Below are 15,299 nucleotides of genomic sequence, written 5' to 3' on the forward strand. Positions count from 1 at the left end.
TCTTCTCTTCTGGGGAGGGATGAAGGAGCTCTTTATAAAAAGTATATTCTCTTGTGCATATACTCTTGTCACAGCTGAAAAGGATGGAAAGAAGTTGGCATGATTATTCCCATTTTGTAGGTGAGGACTCTGAGGCTCCAAGAGGACTACTAACTTATCTGCTCAGGATCATGCAGATTTGCGGGGGGGGTGGGGGGGGTCTGACTCTGCAAAATGCAAAGCTACTGATTCCAAATTGCTGTTCTTTCCACCAAACTGAACTGTGTTCATGTCGTTCTGCTGGATGAACTACTCACCGAGATGGCTATCCATTTATAATCACTTCGGATCCCAGGGCTACCATAACGGAGCTCATGAAGCAGCCTTACAAATGTGAGTCTCACATGCCAGGTTGTTGAAAGAACTGTGCAGCTTTTTGGCACCCCCACCAAGCCCTGAAGTAAGGGTAACCTGAGTGGTATCCACCGTCGTCCTAGTGGCAACCACATCTATCTTGTAAAGAGAAGTAGCAAAGACTCAGGAGGCCACTCAAAAAACAACTTTGGTTGGACCTGTATTTCCAAGTAAGAGAGAAAATAATCATACAAGAAAGCAGTTTACATGATGAGCAAAGCATCTTCCAGGCAACACATAGCCTCAAAAGTGTTCTTTCCTCCACACTAAGCCCCGAGGGTCTGAGAGTGCTCCCCAACGCAGCAGCATGGGGCATTATATCTTAAGAGGTTAGGGACGCGTTTGGACTGAGACTAGACCCAAGCTCAAGCCTCAGCTCTGCCATGTCCTAAGTATTTGAGCTGAGGCAAAATAGCTCATCCTTCAGCCTCTGTTTCATCATCTATAAAATGGGAGAATAATTGTACCTGTGGCAAAGGACTGTCGTGACAGTTAGATGCGCCGATGCATACAGGCAGCACGCTAGGTATGCAAAGTGCTTGCTTACAGACATAGTAAGCGATTCATAAAATCAGTTTTTAGTGCTCTTTGCCAGAGTCTTCCTTCTACTGAGCTCCTGCTGTTCCCCCTGAAATGCTCTCTATTAGGGACTCTGTTCAGAGGGCAGCTCATCAGCAGACCTTCCCTGGCCACCGCACTCAGAGCAGCTCGTATCCTCCCTCCTTGCTTTAGGCTTTCCATGGCACAGATCACTCCCACATGCCATATCATATATTCGTATGTTTACTTGTTTATTGTCTGTTTCCATTAGAACGCCAGCCCCATGATGATGGCACCTGTATTGGGTTCACTCCTGAAGTCTCAGTGCCTAGAGCAGGGTCTGCCGTGTGGAGGGGACCAAGACCTATGTACGTGATGAAGGCAGGTGAGTAGAACACATCTCTTCTGAATAGATTGTGATTCCATACTGTGGTGCAACCTAAAACCAGATGCAGGAGCAGTTGTATATCTGGGACAAGCCTCCTGCAGAGTGCCTGAGAAGGCCTGAGCCACTGAGGTGCTGAGCTGTGCTCTAGTGAGCCCTGCAGCCCTGGAGTGTAAAGCAATCACCGTGCCAGGCTGCAGGGGATCGGAACCGGCTCAGCCATTTTCTTTGCTCCGAAAGTTATAGCCTGAAGTGACTGCCAGGGGAGCTCCCTTCCCTGGTATGCTTCTCTTCCTCTTCTTCCTCCTCCTCCTCCTCCTCCTCCTCCTCCTCCTCCTCCTCCTCCTCCTCCATGCCCTCCCTGGGGATTCATGACTGGGAGTGCAACTTCCTCAGGGACAAAAAAGCATGTCTTAAAAGTAACCTGTGGCAATGGATAGTTCACTGCTTTTAAACTCACAAATTATTTTTTCACTGCAGTACACAGCTCAGATCATGATTTTCACTAAGTAAAAGCAAAAATGGGTTTTGCTCTTGGCTCTCCCTGGTTGCCGCTGAGGTGCAGCCACCTGTTTTCCTGATGCTAGGGCCCCAGGGATGGCACCTAGTGGGGAGAGGTAAGGGGGCCACGTGGACAAAGAGCTGCCTCCTTAATGCTGCTGCCGCCTGGGGAAGGCTGGAGTAATGAGGGTCAGTGGGCATTAAACATTCCGGCATTGCCTCTCCAAGGTTTCACGTTTCCCATGAAGGTCCAGGTAGAGAGTGCATTGGACGTGATAAGGCACCTCAGAACTACTAGTGGAGATTGATTTTTTGAGACTCCTCAAAAGGGCATGGAGTTTTTCCTAAAGTTCAAGGCACTTTCAGAGATTGTTGATAAGCAGATGTGTGCTTCCCAAAGCCTGCATAGAGCAGAGGCATCAAGCTAGAGGAAAGAATTAGATAAAATAACAAGTAGCAAAAAGGAGAGCATGCTTCATGAACTCTAGCTTGATCTTACTAGCAGATTCTAGAAGTTGCCTTTGGTCCTTATCTGTGAATTGTTGTCTATGACGTAGACACTGTTTTTCCGTGTTAATATATATGCTAATGTAACTATATACAATAACTCCTGGATAGGGCACGTAAATGAATGCAGTCATTAAGAACTATATTACCTCGGGCACCTGGGTGATGTAGTTGTTAAGGGTCCCACTTTTCATTTCGGCTCAGGTTGTGATCTTAGGGTTGTGGGATCAAGCCCTCTGTTGGGTTCCATACTCAGCGTGGAGTCTGCTTGAGACTCTCTCTTCCTCTGCCTCTGTCCTCCCCACTGTTCTCTCTCTTTCTCTAAAATAAATAAATAAATCTTTTTTTTTTTTTTTTAATGAACTAGATTACCCCAAATCATGCATTTGGGTGCAGGTAAAACCCAAATTATCATGATGATGTAAGGTAGGCCCAGAAATGTGCAGTACAAGTGTTTTTCCTTAGCCATTTCATGGAAAATCACAAGTCTGTGGCCCACGGGACAAATCTAGCTGGATGTCCTGGGTGATGTTCAGGTCTCTGGCTGTGGATGGGCTGCTGCTTCTTTTTCTTCTATTGATTTATTGTAGCCCCTAACTTGGAGTGTTTCTTAAATAAACATAGCTTTTATTGAAGAAAACATCTATCTGGGATTTCCTGGGCAATTGTGCCAGAAGAGTGGGCTTTTTCTGGATGACTATACTCTCTTATGTATGGACAAATACAGCTATGGACAAGTATAGCTCCCACCATGGAAAATTAGGATACTGGAACTATTGTCCTAAGCCCTGGAGCTTGAAGAGCCCGATTCATGCCTCAGATGCTGGTCCTCACTAGACTGGGTAGGCAGACATCTGTGACCACCAGGACTGAAGCCTAGCAAGCAGATGGAAGAGTGTATGGAAGATCTACACATTATGACTTTCATTCCCAAACAACTGCTGGTGGGGGGAAGCTTTTCTTCCCACAGAGGAAATAGCAGCTCCTACTTTGTGCCCCCACTGAATCCAATTGTTACTTCTGACATGTCACCTGCAACATATTATACTGATTTCCACCACCCCTGCCACCTATACTGCCCTCCATCTAATGTCTTCTTGAGGACCCAAGGGTTCCCTGAGCCTGGCACAGTGCCTGGAACATAGTGCTCAATAAAAGGTGGTTCACTTATTTGACTGAGGACCCTTCTCCCTGAAGGAGGCAGGGAGTATTTATATGCACAGGGATAGCCCCTGCCTTACAGTAAAATACAGACAAATGCATGATGGAAGGCCAGGTGTGTAAAGAACTCTGACATGGTAGCTTAGATCCAGAATCCTTACAGAAATCTCTTTATCCAACCCCAAGGGTCAGGATGGCTCAAGTAGCTGGGATTCAGTTGAGCCAGAATGATGGAGTGTTTGTTCCTCTTCTGCATGGTCCTCCATAGAATCCTTGGAGACAGAAACTTAGTTCTGCGTCTCAGCCCATTGATAGCAAGTTCACCTTTGACAGTGATTTAAAATCCCTCAAGACTCAGATTATGTCCAGCTGCTAACCCTGTGGCAATGCTCCTGGTGTGGAAAGAAGTGCACCCAGTGTTGCAGGTTCGTGGCTTCCTGGGGCTTCCTTGATTAAGGAATGTATGCTAATGGTGGCAAAGAAAGGAATAGTCTTGCAGAAGAAAGACAGAGTGCCTTGGAGCCTGAGTAGCAACCAAGTTTCTTTTATTATGGGACTTCTTGTCCGGTCAGCTTCAGGACCTGTGAAGGCTGTTACTTTGTGAGATCAGAGGCTCTGCATTTGAACTAAGGAGGATCCTAGGAGGAGGAGAAGCCTGGCCCAGAGGCACTGAGTGCAAGGCATAGTGCTCCAAAAACCAGGCCTTTCCTAACCTGAAGCCAGGATCCAGAGCCTCTTCTCTAATGGCTCTGAGACTTACATTTGGTTACTCCTCCCTGTGGAATTGCCTGCCTGCAAAGAGAAGTGTGTGTGTTGGGAGGAATCCCATCTACACTGTGAGCCAGACTCAGGCCTTCCCTGGAGACGGTTCATGGCCCACAGAGTTTGAGGAATTCCTCCCTAGCAGCGTATCAGCTGCACCGTTTTTACCTAGGATTTTGGTAACATGGATGCTTTTTTGAAAGGGTAGATTGATTTCTTTTCAAACAAAAAGGCATTCAGGGCCCCGGGGCCTAGGTGGGCCCCACAAGTCACCTATGCCCAATGCCAGGTCACCTTTTCTGCCCAGGCATCATCCTCCCTCCTGGGCCCTGTGGGGAGGCTCCTTGCACAGCTCAGGACTGCAGCGCTGCCTCCCAGCTGAGAAGGATGGATAGAGTGCCGCAGGCAAGACTGCTCTGTGAGAACTGAAAGCCCAGGCATCTGCTTGGGGCAGAAGCTCCAGGGTGCCCCGTGAGGAAGCCATCAGGGCTCTTGGTGTGCAGTCAGGGGAGGCTGATAGGCTGCGCGCTCACTGCCAGCCAAGGAACACAGAATGTTCCTTCACAGTACAGCAGGTCCATCTGGGTGGGGAGCCCCTGCACCACCGGCCTCTCAGGGACCATGCCTTTGCCATTTGGAAGGCCACAACCATCACTATTCATTCAGATGCCCCTCTGTGAGGCCAAGAAGGCTGGCCCCTTTGTTCCCCTGCCCACAGCACCCCTCTGTCCTCCTCCCTGCAGCCTGGGATCCTCTCTGGCTGCTACCTGTCACTTGTGCAAGGTCTGTCTTTTAGGAGTCTCTCTTGGAACTGGCCAGGAGAAGAAAGGCATATTTTAAAAGCACACGAAGCTCTGGGGCATTTTTAAAAAGGCATATGGCCAATCTCCTGTCAAGTGTTAAGCCTTCTGTCCTACAGAAAGGAAGAATAAATCTCTGGAGTATACACAACTGCTCAGGCAGAGAGCCCGCTGCCACAGCACCGTTAATCTCAACATCGGCATCATCATCATCATCATCATCATCATCATCATCAAAAAGCATCTTCTGAACCCTTGATTGCCATGACAACCAATAAGGAGGGAGACTTCAGTGGGAAGAGTTGAACTTGAAGGGAGGAAGCCTGGACTCCCATCCCAGCTCTGCTTCCAGCGGCCTCTGTGCCTGTGAGCATGGCATGGCTTGCCTTGCCCCTCTCAAATTCTTCACTACTATCATAGATAACACCCTCACCCCCCAGATTTCCCCAGCCTGTGACCACTGCAGATATGACTACAATCACCATCCCACAGAACCTAGGAACATAGGTTCAAAAACCTTAACAGAACTCCTGACAGCCATTGTTCACTGGTTTGAAGGACACTCAAGATGAAACCAATTTGCCATCACTGCCCTGATGGAATTTATAACCTGGGAATGGAATTCTGTACCAAGAACAGGCCAGGTCACTCGGGAAAAAAACAACAACAAACAAACAAACAAAAGAAACTTAAAAATCAACAAAGCAATAAACCTACCTGAACAATCTAGACTGGCCAGGTAAATGATACTTAGTTACTAGGCAAAGATAACTTCAGTGAATTGTTTTATTCAGATAGACCCGGGGTTAAAGATATTGAAGCACACCCCAAATCAGAAACGCCCCTCTTTATTATACAGATGAGGAAATGACTTCCCCAGCCCCTCCCCCCCAGCCTGGCAGCAGCCATGTCAAAAACCCAGCTTTTCTGGTTCCCAGCCCAGTGCTCTCTACCCACTGACTGCATTTCCTTGCATGGCCCCTCGGTGAGACCCTTTTATGGCCCCTCGGTGAGACCATAAAAATTTGGAAAAACAAATTTCCAAACACTGCATAATTGAACGAGTCAGAACTTCTTCGTTTTATTATAACACCACTCCCTATTTGCATATCTGGGGAGAGTCACGTAATCCATTCTGGTCCTTGGTTTTCTTGCCTGTACAATGGGCACCAATAATGCTGTCTGTCCTTGCCTCACCAGGACATAGACACTATAAGTAAAGATGTGGAACATCCAGTTAAACAGCAGTTAGCATGAAAAGAGCCATGAACAATCAGGTAGTGACTGTCATTCTGGGATTAATGGCAACATTTGGCAAATGCCAGGATGTGTGGAATAAATGCACCATAGCCCAAGGATGACTCAGGTGATGCAACTGGGGTCAGGCAGACTTCAGAAACCATCCTTATTTCCATGAGAATGTCAGGAAAAGGGAAAACCCAGAGGGGTGTACTAAATAACAAAGGATTTTTCCAGGTCAGCAGGAGACCCAAGGGTTCCTTCCCTCCTCTTTCTGCTGCAGCTGTCTGGAGGAGGGCTCTGACAGCAGGGCTAGGGCTCAGGATGAAGCACTACATGCATGCTTAATGAGTGTTAACTGGGGAGCAGCTGAAAGCATAAGGACCAGCGTGTAACAGATTATCACACAGGGAGTAACCCAAACACATCTCCTCCTGATTGCATTTATCAGGGCACCTCACTGGGTGTTCCTGACATCAGGAGCCTGGCTTTGTAACCACACACCGAAGCCTTTGCCTTAGGAAGCAGTGAGTTTGCACAAAATATCTTCCTAGGACATGAATTAAATGGGTTTCTCCCAGGTCTGGCACTTTGCCGCACTCCTGCAAAGGGTTGAACCTGCTTTATTCTCTTGCTTCAATTGAAGCGAGGCCTGAGAGTAAAAAGGCATTTGAGGAAAAAGAGTCCTCTGGATTGACCACGAGATGGCGCAAGAGTTCTACCAATGAGACTGCGGATGGCCCAGCACCTACTTAGGGAAATTCTGAAAGGAATTTATAGCTTCCAAGAATTTCAAAGCAGAATGGTGCCTTAGAGGTCATCTAATCCAACCCTATAATTTTAAGGCCAGGTAAGAGGAGCTCAGAGAGATAAAAGATCTTGCTTGGTGTAAACAACCAGTTAGTGCAAATCTGGGATTAGACATCAGATCCCCTACCTCTGGATCAATCTCATTCAGTCAACCACCATGTTTCTGTTCTCTACTTATGTTGTCTTGGATTCTTAGCCATTACTGAAGCAGGGAGCAGTTTCAGTATTGAGGATTCAACACAGGAGGAGCAGGAAGAGAGTGGAGTGGTGTGAACAGGCCTCTCAGATGACCCAAGAGCCTGGATACAAGGTACAGAGAATTCTGTGGTCCTGCCCACTCAGGCTCACTGTCTGAGGATGTTGTCATCCTGCCCTGGTTAGATCCATGAGCGTTAAAGGCAAGTGGGTACCAGCCTGGAGACCTCCATTCTAGCTTCATTCTGCTCACCACTTGCCAAACTCAGGTCACTGTTCCTAAGCCTTGGTTTCCTGACTTACTAAGCAAAATGACAAAGAGGGGCCAGGGGTAAACCCCACCATCAGGTTTCCATCCAAGACTATGGCAATCCAAAAAGTGAAGCTGCCATTGTATTTTCTATGTTCTTTATTACTTTACATATGCCCTACCATGTTCCAGAGAGGAATTAAAGCATATTACAATTAAAGCATAAAACAATAAGATATTTTATAGAGATGAAGAAAAATTTGATGATCATGATGATTCATTCAGCAAGATCAATCCAAAAATACTTAATGGATGCCACTCTTGTTTTTATATGTAAATCTATTTTATATGCATTCCATCAACCAGAAATCACATTTATCTGGCACATCTGTACTTTTTCTTCTAAATAGTAATTCATCTTTATAATAAATGAGGCATTTGCACTAGTGGAGAGGTTCAGAATGCAGGATCTGCCCTGGTTTGAACTTCTCTGTCACTTCTGTCTTGTGTAACATTGTGAATCATGTAACCTCACTCATCCCTATACTTCTCATCTCTAAAATTGGAATCATAATTTGATTCTAAATTATCTTATAATGATAGAGAGTGCCACCTAGCATCCAGATCTTGTTTTCTAAAAACCATTCTCCGATAAAAGGATCCAGGGCTCCTTTGTAAGAGTAGTTGATGGTAGGAGTGAAGTAGAGAAAACCCAGGATGAATCTGGAGCATTTCGGTCCCAGAAATTAAGGAAGTACCCACGAACAGACAATAGCATGTCAGAAGGGCATAAGAGTTAACATGAAAGAGGTTCCAATAGCTGGAGCTGGAACAGTTTGAGCAGCAAAATAAATTAATAATAGGATTGGATTATAACTCATTGAATGAAATAACTATCCATGAGTCAACACAGATATAAATAAATAGTTGAATAAACAAATGGGGAAGGGACAAATCTTTGCAGAAGAATTACAACTAATAAGTGAGGGAGTGAGGGACATATAAAATCACCTCAAAACACCACAGGCAAGATGCCCAGATGGATGCTGAGATTATGTGCAGAAGTTTGGAGGGAAATATATTATTTAAATAGTCTCAAAGTATCTAGGCCAAGACGCTTATCAATTACAAAGAGAAAACAATAACTTTACAGTGGGGAAATCCAGCCAACATCACCATAACCAAAGGATTGTGGTCAGCATCACTAGTAATGACACACCAGCATCATGTACCTCCTGATATGATTGACTGAGGACACATCACTTCTAAAGCATTCTTGATAAAAATGCGTAACCTCAAACTAATAAGAAAACATCAAACAAGCCCAATTTGAGAGACACTCTGCAAAAATAACTGACTGGTCCTTCCCAAAATATCAAGGTCATGAGAGACTAGAGGAGACTGAGGAGCTGTCACAGACAGGAGGAGACTGGAAGTCAGGCCAACTAAATGCTATGTGGATCTTAGATTAGAGCCCAGAACAGAAAAAGGATATTCATGCTCCTGGCAGAGAGAACAGCAGGAGAAAAGGCTGGGGGGGGGGGGGGGGGGGGGAGACAAAACATGGACCCCTCAGCCTCTGTTACCCTGTGCTGTACAAATATTATTATTTTTTTTACATGTGCCACTATGGCAAAGAAGTTGGCACTGAGGTTGAGGACCAGACCAGTAGTCAATTTTTCCATTGCTCCTTCTGCTTCCATCGTGCAGATTGGTCAGGGGCCAAGAGCAGCCTCTGAAACCAGTGACCTCAGCCAAGCTAGGGTTGGAGTGTTCTGGGGCAGAGCCCTCACATCTGTGGGCTCTACTTTGGGCCCAGTTTCATTTTGGGGAGACAGTATAGAAGTTACTTAAATATACAGCAGGAAAGAAAAATTTGATGATCTGTGTTTAAATTCTCACAGCTGTGTGATCTTGTGTAACTTACTTAACCTCTCTGATCCTTGATTTCCTCATCTATAAAATGAAAATTAATTTCACTTCCCTCTTAGGGCAATTAATTGGAAGGGTCGAACAGGACATGGTAAAGCCTCAATTAATTGGTTGTTTGCCTCTTTCTGTACCTGTATCTTTGGTGGTGTTGGCAATAATAGCAGGTTACCCTGGAAGCAATAGGTTTCTGTGTAAAACGAGAGTACCACCTAGCTAGATGGAGTAGCTCAGTGTGTTCTGGTTAAAATACATCACTAATAACACCACAAGTGGCCTATCTACACAGGGAATAGATAATAAACATTAAAAAGTAAACACTGATTTAAGGGATGACCAAAACCCAAAACATATCAAAGGTGAGAGCTCAGGTAGATCTTGGGAGTGAAAGAGCACAAGCAGAGTAAAGATGGGGTAAGGCATATACTTAACCGTTTCTATTCTACATACATCCTCCCCTACTTTCCTAGTAAAGAGCTCAAGTTGTAGGCATGGTGGCAACATACCAGCCAAAAGACTACATTTCCCAGCTTCCCTTGCAGAGAGTTATACCCAAATGACTAACTTCTGGCCAATAAAATATAAATGGATGCTATTAGGTGGAACTTCCAGGAAGATGTCTTGAAGAGGAAAAATTGAAATGTGCTCTTTTTCTCTTCTTTTCTTCTTTCTGCTTATCAGGAAAGGCTAGAGTCATTGTGACCAAACTTGAAATACAAGGCAGCCTCAGAGTGGAAATGACATGCTAAAACAGAAAGATATAAGAGCTTCAGTTCCTGCTGACACTGCAGAACCCCCAAACCAGGCCTAGACCACCTATCTCCAAACAGCACATTTATTAAACATTATTTCTGGTCTGTTATTAGCAGCCAATAGAAATTCCTAACTGGAAAGACATGAGCTAGAGTAAAACTGGTGATTGATGCTGGCTATCATAATGTAATGGCAAGAGAACGTAATCACTTTGGTAATCTTCATCTGCAGAATTTCAACACGTAAGGAAGAAAGCTTGCAGGTAATAATGGACTAGAAGCATGCTTTCACGTGTGCATGCATGCACACACACACGCACACATACACACATGCACACATATCCTGAACCATTTGCATAGATGAGGGATTTCAGGCTATCCTGGAGAACACGTGATATTTTCTGGGCTAATGATCAGAAGCATGGTATGAGTATCTTGCATTGTTCCTGAATCCTTGCTTCAACATCTATTCCCAAATTTAGCATCTGTTTAGCAAATGAGACAATCACTACAGCCATAGACATCAGATAATCTTGGCTAGAAGCCCCAACAGAAGTCCATTATTATGAACAGTTTTTTTGAGGGGGGGGCGGTCCTGTGGGTATAATAAAAATGATCATTTTTTTTCTTTGCAGGAAGCAAATTTCTTAAACTCTTCTGTGCAAGTCATCTCTTCCCTTTGGGGGAAAAAAAAGCGCCATATTATATAAGGGGCTTATGGCATATTTAGATGTTCCATCAAAGCAAAAGACAGGTTGGCTCATGCTGGGCCAGGAGAATACTCAATTGTATTCTTAGCTCAGGTAGAAAGAAACCTCTCTGGTTAGAGTAAAACATCATTGGTTAGAGTTTTAAAATTAAAAATGCCAGATTCCCATAAGTGTCTGATTCTGATGCTCAGGTTTTGGTGTTATACAGACAAAAAGGCTACCAGGCCTGATGATGGATAAGAGGGTGTTCTGCAAAGACTCTGGCATTGCCACTTGTCTGTCTGTCTATCCATCCATCCATCCATCCATCCATCCATCCATCCTTCTGCCCAAGAACATCCACTTAGGGCATTCTATGTGCCAGGCATGGAGCTTACTGATGAATAAGACACATTCCCTGTCCTTGAGGAACATCTATTCCAGAAGCCCAAATAAGAATATAAGCCACTCGACAAATGTGGGAGAGCCTTTGAAACTTTGCTTTATTTCTCAGCACAGGCATAAACTGGTGAGTTATTAATCTTGAAAATAGGAAGTTAAAAAGCAAATAGCTGTAGATCCTTATTTGCCCCATGTATTGATTATTATAAGTTACTGTTTATGGAATGATAGCTTTGTGCTAGGCACTTGACATGCACTATCTCAGTTAATCCTTGCAGTGATTTTCCTGAGACAGACATTTGTTATCAGAATGTCTTAAGTCACAAGAATCCTAATACTCAGCTATCACTGTCCTAAATCTTAGAATTATTTAATCATCTCATCAGCAGAGAGGAGAGAAGTTTCAGAGGAGCTGAGCAGCTCAGTGGTGCCAGGGTGACAGGTGAGCATCTCTCTGTTCTCCTGGCTTTCCCTGGTGATGTGGTTATGGCAGCCCTAAACATCACGTTCTCATATGACAGCATCCAAAGCAGAAAGAGGAAAATAAGAGAAAGAGGAATCTTCTCCCATCTTTTATTATAGAGAAAAGTATTTCCCCAAGAGACTTCCACTCTCAGCCCATTGGCGAGAAGTGTGTCATCTCCAGCTACAGAGAGGGATGAGAAAACACGAATCCATTATACTCTGCTTCTGGTGGGAGGCAGACAAGGAAGATGGGGCCGGACGTGTGCTCTCATCTCCCTTGTACAAAGAAGCGGAGACGTGGGGAGTTTTTGCTTATCCTTGCCCCAGCCACACAGTTGGAAGTGTCAGAATTGGGATTAAAATTCAGGAAGGTCTCCTCTGGAGCCCAGACTCAGTCACCACTGGATATTTCCCTCACCTGCTCTACAATACAAGACTGCATCAAGTTTAACAACTTTGCCCACTAATTGTATTTCCCTACTTCCTGTTAGCCTTCCACGGAGGTTGGATGTTGTAAATTCTTTCTATAAGGGGAGAGGCATGTGCAGAGTCTCACCAGCATAGTGATGGAATGGAAGTGGCTGTTGAAATAATAAAAACCCCGAGAAGGGAGCCACCAAGCAGAGCTATGGTGGAGACATGTGTGTGGACCAGGCAGTGCAGTGACACAGCAAATCCAGCGCAGCTGCTGGAAAAACACCAGGCAGGCAGGGAGGGCTGATAAATGTCTGCCATTCAGCAGAAGTTTTGCCCCTGAAATGAAGTTTAAAGTGAAGGGCAGATCACCACCACCCAGCAAACTGGTTTAGTATGTAGTGTACCTTGAGCATAGTACAATTTCAGTGACATCCCCCCAGGATTTTTAATGCTCTCATTGGAAAATGCATTTTAATTTCCAACAAGGTATGCTGGCACTCAAATGCCCCTTCAGTGTCATGGTGATTCAAGGGCTTCTTCTAGCAAGTGGGTAAGGGAGAGTGGGTGGGAAAAAGAATGTATTAACTCTATATCTGCCAAGCCCCAGGTGAGGAGCCAAGCTTGAAGCATGTTAACAGAGAAGAGCCTCAGGAGGTCTGGGCTCAAGGGTATAGGCAGGGGGTCCAAGCTCCTTGTGAATTCTCCACTCAGAATGTGGCAGAGGTGCCAGGCCATTCCAGGAACTGCAGCTCAGGAGTCAGGGGGGACGTGAGCTAGATGGGACCAGTGGGAAAAGTGCTGGCATAAAGAGCTGCTAACCACACAGTCCAACTGGTAAAGGCCAGCTATGCCATCCCCCGGTCCCATCTGGCTCACCCTCACCCTGGTGCTTGTTCTGTCCTGACTGCTGAGGTGAGACTGGAGGGGAATGTGGTAGACAGAAGAATGGCCCCCCAGACATACCCAGTCCCACGTCCGGGAACCTGTGTCCATGTTACCTTAACTGACAAAAGGACTCGGTGATGTGATTATGGTAAGGACCTAAAGATAGGGAGATAGCTTGGATTATTCAGGTGGGTTCAATATAATCGCCAGGGTCCTTATAAGGAAAAAGCTGGTGGGGGAGGGAAGGAGGCTCAGAGAGAGATTTCAAGATGCTGTACTGCTGTCTTTGAAGATGGAAGAAGGGGCCATGAGTCACAGAACAGAGGCAGCTTCCAGGAGCTGCAAGACATGGAAATGGATTCTCCCTTAGAGACACAGCCTTGCTGACATCTTGATTTTAGCCAAATAAGACCTGTTTTGGACTTCTGATCTCCAGAACTGTAAGAGAACAAATGTGTACAGACACATTAAGCCACTCGGTTTGTGTAGTTTGTTGCAGCAGCTATAGGAAACCAATACAGGGGCAAAGGTGGAAGCAGGGGGCCAGGTGAATGTCTGTAGACAAGGATGGGATGGTCAAAGTGCAGTGAACATAGGCAGGGCGGGGGTGGGGGGTTTGTGTGAGGACACAGCCTCAGCTGCCCTGTGCCCTCTGTGCTCCCCTCTACTGCCATCTACATTTGTAAACTCTGCTCCACATCCCAGACCCTTTCCCAAAGCATGTGGGAGACTCCTGTTTGGAGTCTTTGTGTTAGAAATACACAAAATAACTTCTTTTAGAGCTAAAGGGCTGATGACTAGCCCCTTGATTTGGGGGCTCCTGCCCATTTCCAGGGTCACACTGAAGTGCCCCAGTGTGTTTCTCTTCCAGAGTGTTTTTGTTGCTCTAGTTTTAAAGGACTCAGCTGATGGGACTGCTTGCTCTCTCTCACTCTGGCTTCCTGGGAGTCTTGGTTCATTACATCCATTAGCACTTCCCTGTTTCTCGCCAGCAGGAGATTTTCAAAAGCATTAGTTCAAATGGCAGCCGCCTCCCCTCCAGCGGTGTGTTGGCATCCTGGTTGTGTTCTGGTTCCCTCCCCTGTCCCTTGGCAGTGGAGACATCCCAGGTGGCCTCTCTGCGTTGTGAGACCTGTTTGTGGCTAGAGAAAGCTGTGTGCCCTTGGGCTTTACAAGGATTGCATTCCTTTGCAGTGATTGTTCCCTGTTTGGGAATATAATCACTTTCAGAGCCTGTGGAGAAAGTGAGGGGAAAAATACCCAAGGTGCATAAAACCTGCTTTCAGCATTAATTCTGAAGTTTTCCTTGTTTTACCTGAGTTGACTGTGATCACAGGGCACCACATGGACTGCCTGACTCAGGTTAGATGCCTCATTAGAAAGTGTCTGAACAAAGACGGGGGACTTTTCTCCAGCTTCTGGCACAAATTCCCCTGCTGTGGGCACCCAGTCAGATAAGGATGGGAAGAAGTATACCTGCTTTATGGCAAGAGCGTTTAGCTCTCTGAATTGCTAGATGAAAGTCAGACTGTGCTTCATTGTTAAACATCCAGAACACATTATTAATTGAATGTAGAAGACAGCATTAGGCAGGATTAGCTATGCAGATAACCAGCAGCATTTGAGGCCTAGAACATTAAAAACTAAGATTTCAAATAATAATAATGCCTTCATAATTCCAAATACCAGTGGAAGATATTTAATCTAGCTACACTTTGTTTTTAAGATCCTTTTTCTCATTATTTAGCCAGAGCTATGGATAATTGAACTTTTATGCAAGTGGAAGCCTCCACAAATCTATGGGCCAAATGTAGACAAAGTCCGTTGGAAGGGCAACAGCTGAAAAGCTGGCTCATAACAACCAAGAACCTATTATATGACCAAAAAAATTATAAATGACCAGGATTATGTTATATTAACAAGAATAAGAAGTATGTGCCTTTTGGAAGCTTCTAGTGAAATAATTTTTTTAAATGGCATGCATGCTGACACCCCCTTCCTGTGACAGTGGCAGACATCAGTAATCAACCACCAAACTTTCCCTGCTAGACCAAAATGTTGCATCAAAATCCTTCTCTGCAGGGTCAGGGGGCAAGGTTTGCCATGCAAGATGAAACTCTAGTCTGCAAATTAGTCCCAGGAAGTTCATTCAAAATTCCTTTAGAGTCTGAGGATTTTAGCTCAGTAGAATGCCTACATGTCTAGAGCAGTGTGCTA

The 15,299-nt window shown here is 45.3% G+C and overlaps 1 protein-coding gene across 1 annotated transcript in view; it reads left to right on the forward strand.

Moving 5' to 3' along the window:
* Positions 1 to 1,229: 1,229 nt before the first annotated feature.
* Positions 1,230 to 15,299, forward strand: part of SSX2IP (SSX family member 2 interacting protein) — a 119,158-nt gene continuing 105,088 nt past the window's right edge. The window contains exon 1 of the mRNA XM_038541533.1: positions 1,230 to 1,318. The gene's annotated coding sequence lies outside the window, so the exon portion shown is untranslated. The remainder of the gene's footprint in view (positions 1,319 to 15,299) is intronic.

This window comes from Canis lupus, chromosome 6 (assembly GCF_011100685.1).
Source record: "Canis lupus familiaris isolate Mischka breed German Shepherd chromosome 6, alternate assembly UU_Cfam_GSD_1.0, whole genome shotgun sequence".
NCBI lineage: Eukaryota > Metazoa > Chordata > Mammalia > Carnivora > Canidae > Canis > Canis lupus.